Source organism: Globicephala melas, chromosome 20 (genome assembly GCF_963455315.2).
Source record: "Globicephala melas chromosome 20, mGloMel1.2, whole genome shotgun sequence".
NCBI classification, from domain to species: Eukaryota; Metazoa; Chordata; class Mammalia; order Artiodactyla; family Delphinidae; genus Globicephala; species Globicephala melas.
Genome location: NC_083333.1, coordinates 23658160 through 23681568, shown reverse-complemented (window position 1 = coordinate 23681568; position 23409 = coordinate 23658160). Strand labels below are relative to the sequence as shown.

The window sequence follows — 23409 nt, the reverse complement described above, 5'->3', positions numbered from 1 at the left end:
AGGCCCGCATACCGCAAAAACAGAAACAACAACAACAAAAATCTCACTGGAAATCTACAACTAGAAAGTAATACACTTCCACTGTGCTAAAGAACTCCTCCTTAAGGGCAAACATCCATCTGTGTCTTGCAGCAGGAACTTCTCCTTGTGTCCGAGCTCCACTGCTGTCCCTCAGAGTTAACTGGAGCAGGTTACTTAGCCAGGCTGCGCTTCCGTTTCCCCACCTGTCAAATGCAATAATTACCGCCACTTAAGGTAAATAATTAATAAGACGTATGAACCTGAAAAGCATTTGGCACCGTGGCTGACGGGTAGTAAAGTGCTCGATAAAAGGAGGACGTTGGTTTCCTACGAATTTACTTGAGCAGTGGTTTTTAGTAACTAAGCTCAACTCTCAAAGAACACGAGTACTTTGCTGGGAAAAGGTCACTGTTTAGGACAGAGCTGGGGAGAAGTCAGCCCTGAGTTATCCAGACAAGTGGTTTCTGTGCAGTGAATCCACCTGTGTGTTGGGGAAGTTGATCTTTAAGGGGTGTGGGGAAAAAATGTTAGAACCGCTATTCTGTTATTGATCTCAGCTTGAGTTTCCATTCTGTGTGTGATTTATAATGTATTAAAAAGTGTTTCACATACTATCACATGTATATAATATATAAATAAATAAAACAGATATTGGGTACTTTTTTTTTTTTGCTGGGAATGAAATGTGTGGAGACAAGGGGCATCCAGATCACAGCCACATGTCTTTGGGATCTAGGAACAGAAAGTAAAGGAGGCGGCATTGACATGTAAGTTGTTGGGAGATGGTTCTAGAGCCCGAAGAAAGAAGCAAGGTCAAAACAGACTCACTGGATATCCAAAGAAACCATCATGTCCTGACCCAGAAGCCAGGAAACCCAAGCTCCGGGTCTGAGAAGTGATGCCTCCAGGATCCCCCAATGGCAGAAGTGTCCCGAATCTCATCCCACGGGGGTTTTCCATGACCTCATTCTGCCTTTTTGTCCTGTAACTGTTTTATAAACCAATCCTAGCACGGCAGTGGCTCACACTTGCTCTCACATCACAGTCATCTCTAGGCTTGTCTAATCATTGTTGGGTCCTTCCCCAGTATTTCTGACTCAGCCCATTTGGGCTAGGGACAAAGAATTCGAATTTCTAAGGAGTCCCAGGGGATGCCGTGATGCTGAAGCTATGATCCGGAGGACCCCACTGCCATAACCACTGGCTTCCAGTTGGGAGTAACTTCCTATCGATGGCCACAGATCTCCGAAATTTAAATAATCCTGCTTTAATCGTACCAGACTAAATACAATTGTGGGAATAAGGAAAGTTTATTTCTGATGAGAAAGGGGGAAGAAAGAAGAAAAGGAACTCACAAGTACTGCATTTGTGCTGTGGGTAGAGGACTTCATGCTAGAGATGCAACTGTGACCAATAAACGATGCAAATAAGTCCATTATATAAGATGTGGTGATAAATCCGAGGCAGAAAGATAAAGGAAAGAAGGGCGGTGGAGGTGGGCTGTCGTTTGGATTCTGTGCTCAGGGACGGGCTCCCTGAGGAGATGCAGCAGGACATGAAGAAAGGAGGGAGTCACCTGCGTTCCAGGCAGAAGAATCACGTGCAAAGGTCCTGGGGCAGAAACTCACCCCATGTGCTTGAGGAAGGGGTGGGAGGCGGCTGTGGCCAAAGGAGGGTCAACAGGCCAGGGTACAGGGTGGAGTCACAGGGCCACGGGAGAAGGTGGTAGGGAGACCACGGGCAGCTCGAGCGTCGCTGTGAGAACTCTGGCTTCTACTCTAAGACGAGAAACCACGGAGAATGTCATGATCTGACTTACGTATTAACAGCCTCCCTCAAGTCTCTGGGTTGAGACGGGACTCGAAGGCCCCAAGATAGTGGTCAGGAGGCTACTGGCGTAGTACAGGGAAGCAAGGGAGGAGGCTTGGACGAGGTGTCCTGATAGAGGCAGCAGGTCAGCAGCTCCTGAATGGTTACTGACTACAGAGCCAGCAGGGTGCCGTCTGCACAGGGGTAAGAAAGAGGGGACTGAGCCCGGGGAAGCATGCAGTTGCCATGCCCTGGGGTAGGCTGAGACTCACACAGGGCCTGGCATGTGCCACGCAGCAATACACATGAAATAAATAAATCCCAGGTTGGTTGGCCGCACCGCGTGGCATGCGGGACCTCAGTTTCCCGACCAGGGATCGAACCTGCGTCCGCCCCCTGCGTTGGAAGCGCGGAGTCTTAACCGCCAGACCGCCAGGGAAGTCCTTCCCTGTTTTAAAGAAAAAAGATCTGAAGCTCATAGACATCAATGTGCTGACAGAGTCAGGATGGAAAAGCAGGCCCGCCTGGCCTACAGGCCCATAATTCTCTACAGAGCCGTCTGGGATGTTCCCAAGAGAGTGAAACGGAGAAGAGGGATGGACAAACAGCCCCTCTGGTTTCCACTCTGAGCGCATCATGAGTCTTCTTGCCCAGCCTGACGGAGGCTCTGTCCAAAGGTCGCAAACCAGGGACCCGCTGGCCTAATAAGGCTCGCTGCCATGTTTTGCTTGGCCCTCGAAGCTCTGGAAAAACAAGTCATGTCTGAGTGCCTTGAGGCTGGGTTGGTCCTCTGCAGCTCGGCCACACACACACCACCCCCTCTTCCTGAAAGCTGCGCCCTTCAGATCTTACCTGCTCGGCCCCTGAAGATGCTTGACTTTCCTACCAGCGATTCAAACCGACACGCCGATGGGAAGTCAGCCACAGGGCAGTGCAGGGCGCTAGAAAGAAGTCCACGGAATCAGACAGAAGTGGGTTCACACCCGGCCTTGTCATTTATGATCCGCGTGGGCCCGGCCACTTTACCTCTCTCTCCCCATCTGTCAAGCGGGGAGAACAGGGACCACTTTGAACTACCGCCGCGAGACCTCCACGCGACGTACGTACACAAGCAGTGAGCGCCGCACACGCGGTCATGACTACAGGGTGGGTGTTGGCATGCTTTTCCTGTAAGGAGCCGGGCAGGTTAATACTTCAGGCTCTGCAGGCCACACAGTCTCTGTCCCAGCTACTCAGCTCTGCCATGGTAGCATGAGAGCAGCCTTAGAGAACGCGTAAATGAACACGCGGCATAAAGAAAGTCTCAGTAAAGGTGTGTTTATAAACACAGGTGGAGGCCAGATCGGCCATCAGGCTGTCTTACTTCAGCACTTCCCCTCCCTGTTCTGCTCTATCTCATCCCCTCTCTGCCATCCAAATAAAAAGTCTCTAGTTCTGGGGCAAAGACTACTTCATATTCTTTTTTTTTTTTTTTTTTTTTTTTGCGGTACGCGGGCCTCTCACTGCTGTGGCCTCTCCCGTTGCGGAGCACAGGCTCCGGACGCGCAGGCTCAGCGGCCATGGCTCACAGGCCCAGCCGCTCTGCGGCATGTGGGATCTTCCCGGACCGGGGCACGAACCCGCGTCCCCTGCATCGGCAGGCGGACTCCCAACCACTGCGCCACCAGGGAAGCCCCTTCATATTCTTTTAATCCAACCTGTAAGGTGACATCCGCAGTGATACCAGTGGCTGCTCTATTGCCCCATCAGAAACGCAGAAGCAGCTTCTTCCGTGGCCTGATTTCAATGAACGTCGGGCAGGGCCGGTGGGAGGGACTTTCCCCAGGAGCGAGGCATCCCCAGCAAAGGCCGGGCTTTCCTTGGTTGGACGTCTTGCATGTGTTGGTTGGACAGTGTTCATTGCTGGACTTATGGAAACCCGGCTGGCCGCCGCTGCTCCCCAGCAAGTTCAAGGACACGGAGAGAGGGTTGCGGTGCCTGGAGTGAAGCTGGCCTCGTGCTCCATCCCAGCCCCAGAGGGAGCAGGAAGGCTTCCACGCCCTTGGCACTGGAGTGCCCCGGGCAGCTCTGCAGCCATGCTTCCCAGCCTTGGACCTAATCGGGGCTTTGAGGTACAGGCTTTGAGGGAGAAGCAGCTGGGCTGTTCCCACCGGGTTATTTTGGGAGCTGGCATGAGAGGGGAAGGCACTGAGTTCACCATCTGCACCACTGGGCCGTGTGGACCGGGCCTCTGCGTCAGCCCTGGAGCACGCTAGGGTCATTTCCTCTCTCAAATCCCCAGCTCAGGCAGCACCAGAAGCTCGGGGGCCGGGGGCAGAGGCAGATACGGAGGAAGCTGATTTCTTCATTTTCCTCCAGAAATTTTTTTTCCCCCTCACTTTACCCACACTCATCTCAAAGGATCTGAAATGAAATTTAAAAAAAAAAAAACTTGCATGTTTTGGGGGAGGATAACAATGAAGCCAAATTAATAGACGAAATGGAGGAATCAAAACTACTGACATACTCACTGAGTTTCTCTACCTCTTTCATTTTTTTTTTTTTTTTTTAGCCAGACGTTAGCAGAGTTTGCTTCTAATTATGAAGCATAGGCTCCACTCAGCAAACCTCCCCGTCTGTGGATCACCATCACCCTGATTACGTGGCGTTGGGCGCAGGGGCTGAATAAGCATGAGGTCTCCTGTGACAGCTCTCAGAACAGCCACAGGAGCTGCCACCAAATGCTCCCGTGCAGGGCTGGCTTCTGCAGCACACGAGCAGGTCCCCTGCTGAGAAGGGCCCCCGTCCTTGGTTTAATGGTCCATGGTCACTAGCTCGAAATTCTTCATACTTTTTGAACAGGGGTCCATGTTTTCGTCTTGCTCTGGGCCCAGCAAATTATGAAGCTAGTCTGTTCTTCTTCTCCTAAAACAGTGTTTCTCATCCTTTTTTACCTTCTTCATTTCTGCCCTCCCAAAGAGCCTTTTTAGACGTTTTTTACCCCTTTTCTGTAAAAGAAGTTAAGTAATCTCCAATATCTCTTTCATCTGGAATACTATTATGACTTCCCAAAAACACAGGCAGAAGCAACACAAATATAAATAAAAGAGTTATACTGAAATAACTTTAGCAAAGGTTTACCGTGGGACCGGTAACCATCAATGGTCACAGGGAGGCAGGTAGCACAGGTGAGTAAAGAAAACAGACAGGGGTAGAAAACGGAACGAGAGAATCGCAGGCAGGCATGTCTTGAGTGAAAGAGGCTGTGAACCGTCCACTCCTGCTGGCTGTTGCCAGGTGGGAGTGTGGCTCCAGTGTTACTAGATATTTTGGGGGTTTTATTCCAAAAGAAACCAAAAATCTAGATTCTTATGTGCACTTATGCCAACGTGTAGATGTAGACAGCTGACCCCGCTGGTAAACCTCTGCAATTCCCGCTGCCCTGTGTTCACGGCTTTGTGTGATTCCCCTCCGCGCCTGTGGATGGAACCCGCGACTCACTCGACCCAGGAGAGTAGAACAAAGGTGATGCTACTTTTCAGATGTAATCGAAGCCCCAAACCAGTTGATTGTGAGTTAACTGAAAAGTGGATGCTGAGAGTGGGCCTGGCTGAATCAGGTGAAAAGCCCTGAAACATGGACTGGTCTCTCTCTGAGATGAGGTGCTCCTTGTGGGCTTAACAAAGGAAGTGGCCGTGCTGGAGACGCCCATGGGGCCAGAAGCTCAGGCACCTGGGTTCTAGGTCGTACAGAAAGGAACGCTGCCCGCAGCCTGAATGAGCTTTTGCAAACGGTTTCTTCCCCACTGAAGCCTCTGGATGACTGGCCGGCTCCTTGCCTGCAGCCTGATGAGACTGCAGGCAGAGGACTCCGCGAAGCCACACCTGGACCCCGACCCCTGGAAACTGTGAGATGACAAAGCTGCATTGCTTTAAGCTTCTAAGTGTACAGTAACTTGTCAGATGGTGATAGAAAATGAACACAACGGCTTATTCAAAATTTCTGAAACACTCTGCAGGCCAAACCAACCTGAGGGGGTACAGGTGGCTTACGGGCAGCCACTGTGTGATACATGACGATGGAGGGCCCACAACATGCAACAAATCACCTTAGGCATTAGGCATGAACGGATGAAAGGTGCATCCCTAGAGAAAGGTAAATATCACAAGCCAGCACATTGTGGTAACTGCCGAACCTTACACAACAGAAGGACGGACCTCCTGGTGCAGCAGATTTCAGAACCCATCTGCAGCCCGTGTAAACTCAGGAGCTGCCATTTGCCTGTCTGATCTGCATGTCTTTTGGAAGGAAAACTGTTTCATCCCCACTCTGTTTCCTCTGCATGGCCCCATCCACACTTTGTTTTAAAATCTTCTCATCAATGACTCACAGTTTTCTTAAAAAGAGATGAAGCCTAAATGATATGAGACCTGGGTTTATTCTCTTAAGCACCAGGGTATTTACATGCTGTTTCAATTTTGCGACCAATCAGCCAATGTTAAAATTCTCCCAGTTCAAAGGGACGACTGCGAGAGGACAGCAGAAGTAAGGCTTGGGGAAGTAACAGGTCTTCGGCGAGAAGGTGCCACATTCCCTACACTTACAACGCAGCCAACACTGACCAAGGCGTCGAGACCCATGGAAACTGGGACCGAGCTTGTACAGCATGAACTGGAACCAGCCAAGCAAGCTTTCTGGGCCCCAATAACCTCACCGAATCACCTCTTACCTGATCTTAAAAAATATATAATAAACTAAAAAAACCCAACTGGCCTCCATGTTTCTACTCATGTCTCCCACATGAAGCCACAGTGATATTCTTCAAACATAATTCAGATCCTAATTATCCAGTGGTTTCCTATCATGCACAAATTAAAATCCCAACTCAATCATGACTTATATGAGCTGACCTCCTACCTACTTTCCTTCTTCTCCCAAGGATCTGTTAGTTACCAGAGTTTGTAATTTAAAACATTATGTTTCTGTAACAGTGTTCTCCCAAATAAGTACCAATCCCTTTTCTGAAGTCTGAGGTCTTCTGCCAGCATTCAGCGGATGTTCTGTGAGAATCACGCCACATGCAGATGTAGTTTTGATGTATTTGCGAGAGGAGGTGAGTTTCATGTCCTACTGCTCCGCCATCTTGATCACTCAGTAGCAATGGCGATAACCCAACAGTACGCACTGGTATGAGCCTATGAGTAACTGAAAGATGTAAATGCTTCCATACCAGCTAGTAAATCAGCTGCTGCCCTGAACCCCACCTGCTACTTTCTGTTCTTTGGGGCCTTGACCTTACCATGATCCCACAGTAGGCCCTTAGTTTTCTGCTCAAGAAACATGGCCAGTGTCCATTCCACTGGGTGAGTACCTAAGCCACACCAGTTGTTAAATATCTAGATTGGGATGTGACCCGATGGCAGGTGTGCTATTGGAACAAGATGATCCATCAGCAGGTACCTAGTCACCCACCAAAGGATCAGAAGAAAGATCAGACAGGAATAAGAGGAAAGGCATAAAAAAGGTTCCGGAAGCCAAGAGCAGCTATCTTTCAATGTGGTGGAATAAAACTTGCCCCGTCGTTTGGCTTGGGGAACAATAAATGGGCAATCTGGGAAATACATACAAAGCACACACTTGCTCTTTGCACTACCAACACCACATGAAGGGCAGAGTAATTACGTATTCGAATATCATTGCTGGGAAAAACTCAGTGTGACCCAGAGTTCAATACTCAAACACATTGGTTCCAGGCGAGATTGCCTTTCATGGGGGGATGCGCTTTCTCCACGAAAGCCTTGCTTCCAAAGGAGATCAGATCCTGCTCCTGTTTACCAGAGTGGGATCCAATAAGGGCGTCCTCTTGATTACAGAGCCACAAGATCAGCACTTTCTCTCTTGCTCATAAGAAACCACATAAAATGAAACAACAGAAACCTGTAAGGACGTCTCCAGCTAATTGCCCTGGCCTGGCAACACATGCACGACTGGAAGCAAGTTACCTAAGGAAGGAGAGTGACCAGAGTGAAGGGATGTGATGTCAGCGTCATCTTCATTTTCCTTCATCTCATCTATCCCAAGTCTGGAGGGATCCGGATGGGCTCACATACCACCTTATCAACTGGGCCAGAGGCACCCACTCTTCTCTAGGGAGGTGAGCGAGGGGATCAAGGTAAATCAAGTTCTGAGGCCCCAAACCGGATAGCCGGCTAGACTCCTATGTTTTCCAAGTCCCCAGTCCCTACCCTGAGTTTCCTTTATCAATCAAATACCTACCCCGCGTGCCAAAGGGGTAAGCTGGGTCCCTCCAGAAGTTCCGCCAACTCACAAAATTCCCTGCCCCTGTCCTAGTTCATGCCATGGTGCTGAGCTGCTGCCCTGGGTCTGTACTAATTGAACCAAACTCTTCCATTTGCCTTTTGTGACTGAGGGTCCCAGTCCAAACCTTGACTCTTACAGCGGGGCCTCCTGCGTGACCTGGATTTGTCAATTCCCTGACACGAGATGAAAGTCTCCACATAAGGTCCCGCTTCCCAGAGCAACACCTGCCACTTCCCTAGACAGTCCCCTGCTGTGCTCCACCATCCAGAGTGGACTTTCTGGTGTGACTTGCTGCGTTATAACCCAGGTGCTCTGTCCGTCCTTTGAAGCTCAGACCTTGGGCTCCCGTGGCCGGGATCAGTCTATCCAGCAATTCCTTCTCACTGGCTCATCTGCCCTTTCTCAGTTCACAGGTCCTAAGCTGGTCCTTACAGCTTGGCCTCCACCCAGCCCCCTGCCTCTAAAATCCCAGTGTATGCAGTCCCCCAGCCCCTTTCTACTGGACCCTTAGGTATTCAGTCTAGCGGGGCTGACAAAACACACCTTGAGGACTTTTACCAATTGGGAGAGCCCAAAATTGCTCGTGATTTTATGACTCACAGCCTCCTACCTGCAAACCCAAATGGAAGACATGCCGTTCCCACGGAGTGTGATTGCGCAGACCAAGCAGAACTGTTTACCTCTTGGTGCTCAGATTTAAGTCTTTATTTGCTTCATCTTGTTACAATAAAATGTGACTTTTGAACGTTGCGCTTTCAGATATATTTATCTAAGAGGATTTTTCTCCATTATGTAAAATAAAACAAAAAGGATCATTTGGGGGGAAAATGTAACATAAGTCCATCATTTAGTAAGCTTTTCCAATTATATCTATTTGATTCTGACTTTCTGCCCAGATGCGAATGGAAAGTTTTTTTTTCCATTTAAAAAGCAAATATCTTTCATTGAAAATAGCGCAAACCAAAAAGCGTGCTTCTTTTTTTTTGTCTAGCCATATTTGCCGTCTTTATGTCATAATGACCTTTCCCCAACATATTCTTCTGTTCCTCTTTAGTGCCAAGTTTCTAAAAATAAAGTGGCTAGTGAATCTCTGGATGTAGGGATAATATTTTGATTTCACTGGTACATACAATCAGGAAACATATTTCTGTTTATACTCTTAAGATCAGTTGAGAGTTGTAGATGAAGCCACGTTCTGTCAGCACATTTTTTTTTCAAACCTGGAAAATGTAACAAAATCCAAAGCAGCTGTAGGAAGTAGAATGCACACTCCATTTGTACTCAGCAGGAGGAGAGCTAACAGGAGGTAACGGGATAGTTTCCACATGAAAAAGTTACAAAGAATTTAACCTGTAATGAAAAGTCTGATAATCTCCAGGAATGAAAGATGCTTGGATGATGGGTTTGGGGTTTCTCTTGAGTTCAAAGGATCTGGTTTTCCCTATAAATGCCACGCAGGAATCAGAGACGTCCATGTGGTCATTGTTATGTCTGATAGCCAACAAAAGCGCAGACCTCATCTTTAAGCCATTAAACAGTGACTGTGTGTGCATTCTAAGACCATGGGTTAGGCTGCTCAGGCCTTTCTCTGAAGAACATAGAAAGCAGAATCTCATTACCTTATCACTGTCTGCTCCGAGGCAAGGATGCTCACGTGTGATGACCAGTTTAAAGTTGGTTTCTGTTTAGATTCGATGTGTGAAGATCCTGTAGAGGCTAGAACTCCTCCAACTCTGAGACGCACACAAGGGAACTCTGGACCCTGTGAAATGCAGATTTGAATTCAGTACGTCTGGGTGGGATGGGACCTGGGATTCTACATTTCTATCAAGCCCTCAAGAGGTCAGATGGTGCTAGTGGATGGGCCGCTGGTGAGACAGCAGGAGTGCAGAGGGTTTCTTCCTCAGCCATCTCATCCTGTGTGGCTGAAGGCTCCCCATCAACTCTCTTCCCAGGATTTGGGTCCTTGGGTAAATCCCCTCCCCCTGAGGCTGGGCTGGACCTACTGACTCACATCTGACAACTGAATATGGCAAACAAAATGGCGGCACATCTCTTCTAAGGCCAGTAACAAAACGAATGCAGCCTCGGTCTAGCTGTCTCTCTCTCTCTCATCCTCTTTCCGTTGGAAACCTCTCGACTCTGGGAGAAGCTAGCAGCCAGGCGGATAGCCACCCACGTGGCAAGGAATGGACATCTCTGGCCAAGAGCCGGAGAGGACCTGAGCATCCCAACAGCCACGGAAGCGAGTCTGAAAGTAGATCATCCCCAAGCCAGGCCAGAAGAAGACTGCAGCCCCTGCCGACACCATTTTCATGAGAAACTCTGAGCCAGACGCACCAAACAAGGCCATGCCCGGATTCCTGACAGACAGAAATGTGAAAGAATAAATATTTGTTGTTTGAAGCAGCTGAATATTGGGATCGTTTGTGACACAACAGATAGATAATTAACACAGTGTCCTTCACAAAATAGAAGTGTGTAAAAGTTGTCTAAAAAACCGAACCCTGGTGAAAATCTCATTGGCTATTTACCAAGGTGCATACATTGTGGAGGCTCAAAACTCACTCTCCTACTGTCACCCTATATCGGGGGTAGCCAGGCACCTCTGGGGCTGGACTCATCCTTCCTGGTCACTTTGCGATTGCGATTGGGATTTCAGGATCTCTTTAGTTTGGGATTCAAGCCAATCTGGGTAGCACTGCCCTTAGCTCCCTATTATGATGTGAAATTCTGGTCTTTTGAGGATGGCTTGAAGGTGGAATCCACTGAGTCTGGCTTCTTGAGATCCGGTCCTCTGGTCTAACAGCTTCAGTTTCTGCTTATATTCTAGAACTTTCTCAAGCAGGAGCAAAGCAATTCTCCTTTAACAAAGACAATGCATATTTACAAAAGAGGCAGGGCAGAAGAGTTAAAAATGAAACTGAGGTGGCTGGTCATTGCCTCCTAGGTTTGTTTTTCACTTCTGCTCTTGGACACATAGGTTCCCACCTATTTGCCTTAACCTGCCCTTGAGCTGACCTGGTTCTTAGCGAGGACGAAGTGTCTGTGAACTGAAATCCTCTTGATCCTAATTTCAACCTGTGGCATCTGCACCTACTTTTTTCCATATTCACCTTATTCTAATGCACTTACATTTTTTAAAGGAGGAAAGATCAAGGAAGAAAAAAGAAGAAGAGATATTTGGAAACTTAAGGCAAAAGTGTGTTAGGTTTTGATGGCCTGATAGGACATAACATATGTGTATTTGAATTTCAAAATATATTCACATCCCTCTCTGCCTGCTCATCTGCCACTAGTTCCCATAACTATCACCTCCTCCAGACTCTGCTGCAGTCACTGGCCTCCGGTCCCTTCATTTCCTGGAGTACAGCGCCACTCTCTGCACCCCAGATGTGGACAGTGCCATGCTGCCCACAGGACTAAGCCCACCATGCACAGTTCTCTAGAGCCCAGGGCCAGCCTGCCTTTCCAACATTATCCTTCATTCCTCACTTCCTTGAAACACTCGATTCTGCAAATGCATTGTTCATGCCATTCACCCTTCACGGATTCAATCTCTCCTCTCTTCCCACATAAAAAATATACCCCCATCGAATCTAAAAAAGGCTACAAATGAACTTACCTACAAAACCAAAACAGAGTTACAGACGTAGAAAATAAACTTACGGTTACTGGGGGGTAAGGGGGGAGGGATAAATTGGGAGATTGAGACTGACATATACACACTACTATATATAAAACAGATAACTAATAGGGACCTACAGTACAGCACAGGGAACGCTTCTCAATACTCTAATGGCCTATATGGGAAAAGAATCTAAAAAAGAGTGGATATATGTGTTTGTAAATATAACAGATTCACTTTGCTGTACACCTGAAACTAACACAACATTGTAAATCAATTATACCCCAATAAAAATTTTTAAAAAATAACCCCCTAGCTGTCTAGATCCAGATCAGACGCTGCCCCTCCCACGTCATTCTGGTTCACGGTGAACCAGATGAATCTCCCTTCTCTGAAGACGCTGTTTTTGGTTTGTATGGCACTGGCTTATAACCCTCCTCTGTCCCTTTCTTCTGCTCTTGTAGCCAACCGTCACTCCCCTCTTGCATTATTTTGTACTTCAAGTATTCATGTATTATTAGCATGTATTACTATTCATATATTCATATATTCCTACCTCAAAGAAATTGTTACTAGATGAAAGGGACCCTGTATTTATATTATTCACTTATTTCTTAAGCATTTAACTTCTCACACTTTAGATATTCATTTAATTGGTGCTAAGTAAATACTTGTGAGTCTAATAATTTGAAATGATACATGCACCCCTGTGTTCACAGCAGCACTATTTACAATAGCCAAGACATGGAAACAACCTCAATGTCCGTGGACAGATGAATGGATAAAGAAGATGTGGTATATATATATACAATGGAATACTACTCAGCCATAAAAAAGGAATGAAATCATGCCATTTGCAGCAACATGGATGGACCTAGAGATTATCATACTAAGTGAAGTCAGACAGAGAAAGACAAATATCATATGATATCACTTATATATGGAATCTAAAATATGACACAAATGAACTTATCCATGAAACAGAAGCAGACTCACAGACATCGAGAACAGACTGTGGTTGCCAAGGGGGAGGGGGTGGGGGAGGGATGGAGTGGGAGGCTTGGGGTTAGCAGATGTAAGCTATTATATACAGGATGGATGAACAACAAAGTTCTACTGTAGAGCACAGGGAACCATATTCAATACCCTGAGATAAAGCATAATGGAAAAGAATATGAAAAAGAATGTATGTATGCACAACCGAATTGGTTTTCTGTACAGCACAAACTAACACTATATTGTCAATTAATTATCAATAAAATAAATTAAAAAAAATATTTGTGAGTCTAACTAGTAGGACGTACGTTTCCCAGTGTCCTGAGCCTCATGACAAATTTCTGGGAGCATGAGAAACAAAATTATGAAATTAATGGCTAAATAAGACTGAGAAGTGGCTGAATGATGTGTATTTACAGAAAGCTAACCACACTCAATGTGCCTGTTTCTAGCTGCGTGCTTGATTAGCTTATCTCAGCGGACCCTGCGTTTGCTCATGTGTGGGCATATACCTCCATCTCATAGATGTCAACCTGCCTCACACACAGATGTACACAGCAAAGCTGATGGCGAACCAAACACCCCACACTCTGGACATGCTGCGTTAGAACTTAGACTCGCAAGTTGGTAAAACTAGAATTGATGGTCAGGGCATAGTTTCCCATCCTCTGATTTTGCTGAGGATTATAATCATTGTAAGACTTGCAAATATGAACACAGGTGTGCAAAGTAGGGCAGAACCCTTGATTCGAAGCCCAGAGCTCACTCTCTCTTTGCCACTCCATGTTCCTCCCAACTCCAAGAAACACCGTTTGCATTTTTATTAAGCTTGTATGTGGTCAGAATATACTGGGGGAAGCTGAGAACCTGACGTTAAAGGTAAGTTCTGGGAGGACCTGTTCGCTGGCATCAAAGGTAAAGTAAGTCTTTGGAAGGCAGAAGCAAAAGCCTTGAAGGTCAACCAGGACGAAAGGACACCCACCATGGAAGTGAATTACTAACTGTCACCTTTACCTTAATCTCCAGATTCCTATTCACAACACAGACACACACACAGACAGACAGACATGCACAAACACACACACACAAGCTCGGATTTTGGAAAGGTGTGGCCTTGATTAGGAATCAAATTTATTTGGTAAAGGAGAATCTGTCATCCTAAACTTTGATCTCAGTACTAAAGAAAGAAGACGTGATCGTTTGACAGTGAAGATTCTGTTCAACTCACTGACACACACACAACTGATTCAGGACATGCTGTATGAGACAGCCGGTCCAGAGAAGAAAAAAGCCAGGTATTCCAGGAAAAGCCGATGGACAGGCAGTCAGGAGACATGATGAAGGTCACAGAAATCTGAAAGTCTCTGGCCCCCGCGGAGAAGAAAGTCCTGTGTTCTTGCTTGCTAATTTCAGGGGGAAGGAAGTCAGGCACGATACCTGTACTGTGGTGAGTGTGCTTTAAAATCCACGTCACAGAGGAACTTCTGGGATCAGTCTGTCCCTAGTTGCATGCTTAATGTTTGATGTGAAGCTAATTTAACACTTTTGGTAAATTATGTGACTTAACCTATCTGTATTACAGACTCACCCACAATTTAAGGGGTTCAAAGAGGGTTAGAACACACACACACACACACACACACACACACACACACACACACACACACACACACACACACACACACACACACACACACACCCCTCCAAACTGGTACATCATCTAAGTAATTCACTAGCAAAATGTGCAAAAAGTTCATCAGCCAAGTGTGGCAGGAACGTCAGTACTGTCCTTAAACGCTATCACCTCAATTATGCTCAAATGTATCTGATTTCAGGGTTTGTCCCTGTTGATTGTTGAAACCGTACTAGTTAATATTCTTCTTTTTCTCTTTTGCTAAGGGTTGGGGGAGGGGAGAAAGAAAACTACCCGATGACCTCAGAAGATAAAACTATGGAGTTTTCCTTAACCACCTGGGACCCTTGGGCCTGCCTTCCGAGGTAACAAGTTCTACCACCGTCTGCCACCAATAAGCAGGCAGGCACATGTCACAATGTCAAGGAATCTGTGGGTGTAGGTGCCTGTGAGTGCGAGTGTGTGCATGTGAATGTACACGGGTGTACACAGGAGTGTGCGCATGTGTGTGAGAATGAGTGTGTGCGTTCATTAAAAAAATACCTTCCTAAGAAGGAAATGGAAAATCACTGGCCCAGATGGAACCTAAAAATAAAAACTGAGTGTGGAAGGATATTTTTTACAAACAGAAACATCTCACTATATGTTACTTTGTTCCAAGAGTTGATGCCACAAAGTGGCCTCAATTGCTTTGAAGATTATTGTTTGTCCCCAGTGCTCTTGGGAGTTTGAACTGTGGTAAAAAGAGATCTCAATCATGTCTGTCTTGACCCCGAGTCCTTGGGCATCTGATGAGAACAGTAAACTATCTCGTGTACGTTCACGATGGAAAATATACCCAAAACGTACCCATCTGAGGGTTCCCATCTCTACTGCTCCTCTGAGGTAAGAATCATTATGCTAATCTTATAACAATGGCAACAAAGGTACCAAGAGACTTGTCTAGCAAAACAACTATTTTAGTTGCAAGACATAATAGTTAAGAGAAAAGGCTCTGGGTTCAAATCTTGTCTTCATTACGTACTAGCTATGTGATCTAGGGCAAGATGGTTAACTGTGCATGCCTCAGTTTCCTCTTTTCAAAACTGGAACTGGCAGTAAGATTACCTACTCTACAACGATATTAGGAGTACAAAATGAGTTAATATATGTAAAATGATTGGAACAGAGCCTGGTACAGAGCATCTCCCCAGCAAATGTTTATTATTATTGTTGTTGCTACTGCTGCTGTTTTTATTTTATTTTATTTTTTTGCGGTACACGAGCCCCTCACTGTTGTGGCCTCTCCCATTGCGGAGCACAGGCTCCGGACGCGCGGGCTTAGCGGCCATGGCTCACGGGCCCAGCCGCTCCGCGGCACGTGGGATCTTCCCAGACCGGGGCACGAACCCGTGTCCCCTGCATCGGCAGGCGGACTCTCAACCACCGCGCCACCAGGGAGGCCCTGCTGTTGTTATTAGCGTTAAATATCACACCTACTCCTGTATCTTTCCTATTGGCAAATACGATATACATTGGCTCAATTAACACTAAAACCTGCAAATGTAGTTGTTTTCAGAAAACTCAGGTCTTGCCATGGCTTGCTGAGTGCTGGAGATGCGAAAAGTGAACAAGGTAGGCATGGACCCTGCCCTCTTTGAGCTATAGCTCCAATAGCCTATTAGAAGTTTATTTATTGATTCTCTTCGGAGAGCAATGGGTACTTTGGGATTTTTATAACATCTTTATTCAATGTTAACATCATGAAAGTGGTTTAGGGATATTCAGGTATAGTCAACGTCCTCTTTGTAAATCTCTGAAGTACTTACAGAAAGCGCAAGGTGATAACAAGATTTTAAGGCAGCAAATATTTCTTGGAATTACCAGTCTTCCAAAGCTCTTTTTTCTACCTTCAAAGAAAGGCACCCGCCAAGCAAAACTTTTCAATGGGAAAACGTGGTGCCCACAAGACACATACGACGGTTTCCCTGGAGGCTTGCTGCCGATGGCTCTAAAGACAGGGGAAGAAAGAGGGGAGGAAAATAACCCCAAATTCCCTCTGGATCACGATGAAATAATCTAGCAATATGAACCAGAGGGAGGCATCTAAGGGGAACAGGAATAAGCAACTCTTCATTGTTTTGGAACAAGTGCGCCTTCTTTGCTTGCTAACAATCTATCGTGGAGTGCCACGGTGCTGTTTCACATCAAGATTTCAAAAACTATTACAGCCTGCATAGGTATTGGAGGCGCAACCAGATGTGATGGAGTTTCCATTGCTTTACTTAGTGCATGGAAAATATTACTAATGGATGGTGTCAGGGGAGGCTTAACTGACCCCGATTGGATAAACTCATCTGGGCACTTTCCTTTAAGTCAGACCCTTTAACTAAGTGCTCCTGTCATTTCACAATCCCCTCCCCCACTTTATGAGATATCTGACTATATATAGCTCGTTTTAGGCAAAGGAGAAATTCCATGACTGCATGAACAGGTGGGCTGGGGACTTGGGGGAGGGGTGGGCTATCTTTCCTTGAGACTGAATTTTATTTACAGCCAATTCTTGACTGTCTTTGACATGCAGGACAAAACCGAGAACAACGAAGAAACTGAAGTCCTCAAAATCCCATTCAGTCTCTCTCCCTGCCAGTATTCTCCAAGAACGACTGAAAAGTTACAACATTTAGACATCTAATTGAGCAAAATTTTATCTCCTTTTATTATTCCCATTGCTCTCTCCAATGCACGAGCTGAGATACAAAAAAAAAAATGGCCTACCAGAAGAGAGAAAGGGTCTTAGAATCACTCCTACACATATTAAGCTAGAGTTGACATCCATTTTTTGTTTTTAATATATGATTTGTGCTTTAAATGGTCTGGGAGATACTGGCCATTACAAATATCAGAGAAACACGTGACCTCCACTTTCTTAGTATACCATGGTTACCAAAAACATGAAGTTCTTGCTACAGTCACAGACCTGCTCATTTCTTTTCTTTTTACTTTAGAAAGGCTCAGAATGCATCGTGGTTTTCTCCGTGTTCATTCATTAGAGGTGTCCTTCATTCCCTCTCGTGAACTTGACGGTGATTCCAGAAATGAGCTCATTAAGATCCAGAGCTCAGTATCAATTCAGAGGAATATGAAAACATGCAAATGCTGTTCTAAACCTCATGGTGACTTGACCTGAACCTTGTGTCTTTCTTTGAACCTCTTTTGTCAGCAACTCTGGGGTGGCGATCCCCTAAGAAGAACCTTCCTTGAAAGAAGGTTTCTGGGACTTAAAATTTAACCTTGAAATTGTAAGTTAGAAAAATGTCAAGACGATAAAATGTGACCATGATTTCAGAAATGAACAATGGTTTAGTGAGCTCCATATATTAAATTTTGTTTTCAACGTGCTGCTCATTAAACAGGGTTTTAATGAAGTGGCACTGAATTTTGAAAACTTACAGCTATGATATAAATGCATGATGGTCCTTCCTTTTCTTAAAACATCAAAACTCAGACATACCTGCTTCCTGGTTTAAAAATAAGATAAGGGTATCATTAATGAAAAACAAAATCCTCATAGGTTTTATAGCCCTGTGTCAAATTAAAACTCAAAAGAGCCTATTACTGTGTACGAAAAGTACCCATGTTTGCTGTGCGGTTGATATATTTTCATTGGCATCTTAGTTGTTTCTGTTTAGCAGTGTGGGTCCCTACAAATGATCTCTTGCTGTCAATTGGAGGTTTGCCTCAGTGTTATAGAAACGGACAGAACCGAAAAAGGAGAAGAAAACAGAGTATCCGCCCAAAGCGAACCAGCATCAAGGCCGAAACCATGTAACGTCATCATGAGCGGCTGGTCTGAATTCCGCTGCATCCTCCAGTCTTGTTTTGAAATGATCCTGAAAAACCGAGGTCTCAGAGCCGGCATAAACACTTAGTGCCTGGAATGAATTTAAGACTTAAAGGAACAAATGAAAGTTGAATGAAGGAAAGCCTTACTCTAGAGGGGCCATGAGCAATTCCCAGGGCATGCTGCTGTCGGAATGCACTGCAGAAATACAACGGAATTTCTAATTTGCTTTAATTAGAAAAAAGTAAACACTGCCCTCAACATGTCATCATGTTTATATAGGAGCCCAACCAGCTGATTTTCTGCTGGCATGGCCCTGGAACCACTCAATTAAATCTCAGGGCACAATTTCTTTTTATGAATGAAGTACAATTACTATGAAGCCAGATAATTTTTTTTTCCATCTGCTTCATTGGCTGTGACTCTACAAGGACAAGTGACCAAACACAGTACCTTCCAATTTTCAATTAACCAATGATAATTTCCAAGACTATATCACTTTAGAGTTCCTCTTTTTGAGGTATCAACATCACTATTTTAAAACTTTCCACTTTGCAAGACTAAAAGAATAAAAATACTTTATTCCTAGCCTGCAATACTAGCAATAGAATAATTAATCTGAAAAAAAGAGAGAAAGGGGAGTTTACTTCTTAATAGCCTTCAGGTAATCTTATAAGGTGAAACCCTAGTGAAGGTTTAGCATAAGTCTTTGAATTTTGATAGAATTTTTCCAGAGCTGGAAGGAACGTGGAAAGTATCTTCATGTTAGAGATTATACAACAGATACTCATCTTCCATAAATTGCTGAAGATATGGACATTTTAGTACAGCACTGAGTCAATTATCCTGTACTCTTTTAGATCGGTGAAATTTGAATCACAGTGAAACAAATTCGGAAAATTTTCTTCGAGAAGCTTAGAAGTAAGGAATTGTGTGGTTTTTTTTTTTTTTTCATAAAAAGGGGATGGCAAAGATTCCTAGTACTCTAAAGGAGACTGACATTGTTATTAAATACAGTGGAAAGTTAGTTATTCTGCTATTAATGTGAAAGGAAGCAACACTAATTCTCCGGAACAGCTGCATACTTTAAGCAAAGTAACAGAAGACAGATCTGATTCTGGAAAGCAGGGGAATTCTTCTCCAACTCAGCAGCTCTGTATCGGTTTCACATACAAGGTAAGTGCAGTTGTATTTTGTACATTCCCAAGGTTAGCCATTCAGGTTTGTTAAATCCATGTTAACAAGATCCACACTTGGGCTTCAGAAAGGCTCTCAGCCAACACCTCTGGCATCAAGACCGTGTCTCAAATATAAGACCCAGGATAGCTGCCCCTTCTGAGTGTCCTTTGCTCAGTTAATATTGAGACTTCAAGTTGCAATCTTCCATATCTCACTTTTTTCATTTTTTAAAACATGAGCAATAGTAACATTTGATCTACCTATAAAACTGTTGCAACTCAAAGGAACACAAATGGGGATGCACTTTCATATCTGTGTAGATCCTTTCAAGTTTCTAATGATCCATCAATGCAGAGGTCAGGACTAAAGGAAGTTGAGTCAACCAACATCAAAAAGAGGAATGAAGAACAAAACAAAACGGAATCTCTCTCACAGGAAGGCACATCTGCTCTTCTTGGTGTACTTCACATAATCCTCCAAGTATATCACCTGTATGTGTGTAATTGAGTTGGGTCCACCTTTCATTTAAAAAATGCAAGATGGACTTTAATTAAAAGATTTAGGAGCCAAGTTTACCTAGACGAAGTGAGAAAAATAGATAGTGATGTAGCTTTGGGGGCCAACCTGTATATAAGTTGTGAACTTCCACTCCTATCCAATACTCCCTCTCTCTCTCTCTTTCACACACACACACACACACACAAACACACAGAGGCATCTTTTTTTTTTTTTTTTTTGCGGTACGCAGCCCTCTCACTGTTGTGGCCTCTCCCATTGCGGAACACAGGCTCCAGACGCACAGGCTCAGTGGCCACGGCTCACGGGCCCAGCCGCTCCGCGGCATATGGGATCTTCCCGGACCGGGGCACGAACCCGTGTCCCCTGCATCGGCAGGCGGACTCTCAACCACTGCGCCACCAGGAAGCCCGAGGCATCTATTTTTTAGCCCACATTATTCAAATTTTATTTTGCCTCCTATATTGAACCTTTAATCACTTCTCTAAACACCAGAAATCTTTACAGGTTTTATTGCAGAGTTGAGTTTAACCAAGGCAAAATACACCTTCCACTGGCATCAGATCCTATCATTTCGGGTCATCAAGCACCCTGTCCCTTAATTTATCAAGACTGTCAGATCCCCAAAGGGCAGTTTTTAAAACTTTTTTTCAACCACTCATCACACCAGGCATCTTCAAACAGCTCGCCTGGAATAGGAGGTTCTTAAGGCATTTCTCCCGATGAATCAGCATGAAAATACAGAATGAGACTACATTTCCAACCTCTGAGCCAAACGATCAGGAGAAATTGCTGACAGTGTGAGAATATAATAAGTATTTGATATTTCTGGAGTCATTAATGTGCTAGAAAGACTTGGGCCATGGCTAGTGCTCTGAGGTCCACAATGTCCTTCAGGCCAGATGAGCACCTCGGATGATACAGAAAATGTGAAGAAGTGGCTGGCATAAATCTTTTTTTTTTTAATGTAAATGTTCTACTTTTTATTTCTTTTATTAGTTTTTTTTCCTTTAGCCACGCCGCTTGGCTTGCAGGATTCTTAGTTCCCCGACCAAGGATTGAACCTGGGCCCTTGGCAGTAAAAGCCCCAAGTCCTAACCACTGGACCACCAGGGAATTCCCTGGCATGAATCTTGATGCCTTCTGAGTGCCTAACGGCTACCTTCCACTCACGTCCTTATCGAAAACTATCACCTTCCTTCTAAGGCTCCTCCAACCTTCCTCATCTCAATAAATGTCTCCAATATCCATTCGGTTTTTCATGCCGGATGCCTGCTAGACCTCAACTTCTCTCTCTCTCCCCTTTCACATTCAGTCACCACCTTTTCATGTTCTTTGTTCAAAATAACTCTTATGTTTATCTAACTCCCTCTCTCTCTCTTTATGGACTGCCTCATCGGGGTCCAAACCATCATTTTTTCTCCTAACTCAGCTTCACGTACCGCTCTAATTCCATTGTAGTCTTCTGTCAACAGGATAACCATACATCCTAGTTTGCCCAGAAGAGCCAAAATTTACACCTGTAGTCCCAGCATAAAGTTTCCTGATTTGGATAATAAATTATCTGATCACTACACATATAAGTAGAATTTCCTCTCACAACTACAAATCCAATTATGCCACGTCCTGCCTAAAACCCTTTAATGGTTTCCACCAGCCCTCGCAATAGTCTCACTAACCTGACCTGGTTTAAAACAATCCAGCATAATCTGGGTTCTGCCTTACTTGCTAGCCTTGTCTTGTAAGTCTCCCATTTGCCTTACTTCCTAGGGTATTCCCCCTATGATCCATCTCATCTCTTATCAATTTACTGTAACAGTAAACTGGTTAATTGTTTACGCCACAGAGTTTAAAATCTGAACGCAAAGATGATGTCTAATTATTCAAGACACAGTACACTGGACATATTAGTTCCTCAAATATTGTAGTCATAGTAGAAATAAATACTTATTTGCAAACATGCACTGACAGTTAAGTGAGAGACGGAAGTGCATGCAATATGATCCTATTTTGTCAAAATGGGGTTATAGAGATAGATACGTAGATAGATAGATAGGTATAAACCAGATGAAATAACAGAATAACCACATGAAATGTAAACAAGTTCCACCTTGATGTGAAGATGGAAGTCATCATTATTTAATTTTCCCTTTAATTATCATGTACCTTCAGCATTAAGTCACCAGCAGACAGAAATTAAGTGCAGTCATCTTTCCATTACCTCCATGTAACATCCACTCAGCAGAATAATATCGCAAATACCCTACCAGTCTTCCAGCATTGGAAGGTATGGCCTCATGCTACGTAACTGTGAGAAAACACAATTCACAAGGAAGATTTGCCCCTTCAATTGTTACACATGCAAATGCGTTTTTAAGGCCGAATATAAATTTTCCTTTTTTCTTCTCTTTTTCATTAAAAGCACAACAGCATTTTTTAAAAAAGAGCCCAGTAGCACTTAAAATGCTATTTCAGATTACACGTGCCATGGGCAATTCTCCTCCCACCCATCTTTTACTATCATGGATAATTTTTACATAGTTTTACTTCGAAAGCACAAATCAAAAAGGTCGTTGTCTCTGATGAGGTCATACTTACACCATTCTTTTCTCAGAATTCTAAACCTTCACCTTTGCTGCCTGAGAGCTTCCTACTCTGCCAGTAAGTTGACAGGAAAACGTTCTATTCTCAGTAGCCCGTCATTCATCATGGTCCTGAACTAAGAGAGTGTTACACATCGATCTATAGATTTCCGGTTCCAAAAATAAATATTGCTGGTGAGGTAACAAAAGCAAGGCAAAAAGCTCTCTCTTATGTTTCCTTTCCTAAACATCAGCCAGCCCTTTCAGGGCACAACAAGGGTGAATCTGGAAAGAACCCCATCCACAGACCACGGCAGCACATTTCTCTAACACCTCTTCTCTGTCAGGAAGCATTGCTCCTTCAGTTCTCCACCTTTCATGCTTAAGCACTGAGAAAGCCCAGAAGAAAGACAATGAACAACGAGTAGGACTAATTCTCAAATCAAACACATCGTTTTTCCTTTCCCATTTCTCCCATGGGAACTGATACACTCACAAAAGAATTGAGTAATTGTGAAACCAGTTATAATTTTACACATCATTCACATCCCATAAAATTCACCTGTTTAAGTATACAGTTTAGTGCGTTTTCGTATATTCACTAAATTGCGCAACCATCACCAATATCTAATTCCAGAACATTTTCATTGCTCGCAAAAGAAACACTGTACCCACGAGCAGTAAATTATCTTTCCCTGCCATCCCTGGTGCTTTGCAAACACTAATCTACTTTCTGTCTCAATACTGGATTATTCTGGACATTTTATATTACTGGAAGCATACGACGTGTAGCTTTTTGTGTCTAGTCTCTTTCACTTTGCATATTATTTTCAAGGACCATTATGCCGTAGCATGTAGCTGTAGCGCTTTGTTTATTCATTCATCCATTGATGGACATTTGGGTTGTTTCCATTTTTTTGGT

At 44.5% G+C, this 23409-nt stretch overlaps 1 non-coding gene across 1 annotated transcript; it reads right to left on the bottom strand.

Moving 5' to 3' along the window:
* Nucleotides 1–20948: 20948 nt before the first annotated feature.
* Nucleotides 20949–21021, bottom strand: TRNAK-UUU (transfer RNA lysine (anticodon UUU)). The gene has a single exon. It is a non-coding gene; the product is annotated as a tRNA-Lys (tRNA).
* Between the last annotated feature and the right edge of the window lie 2388 nt (nt 21022–23409).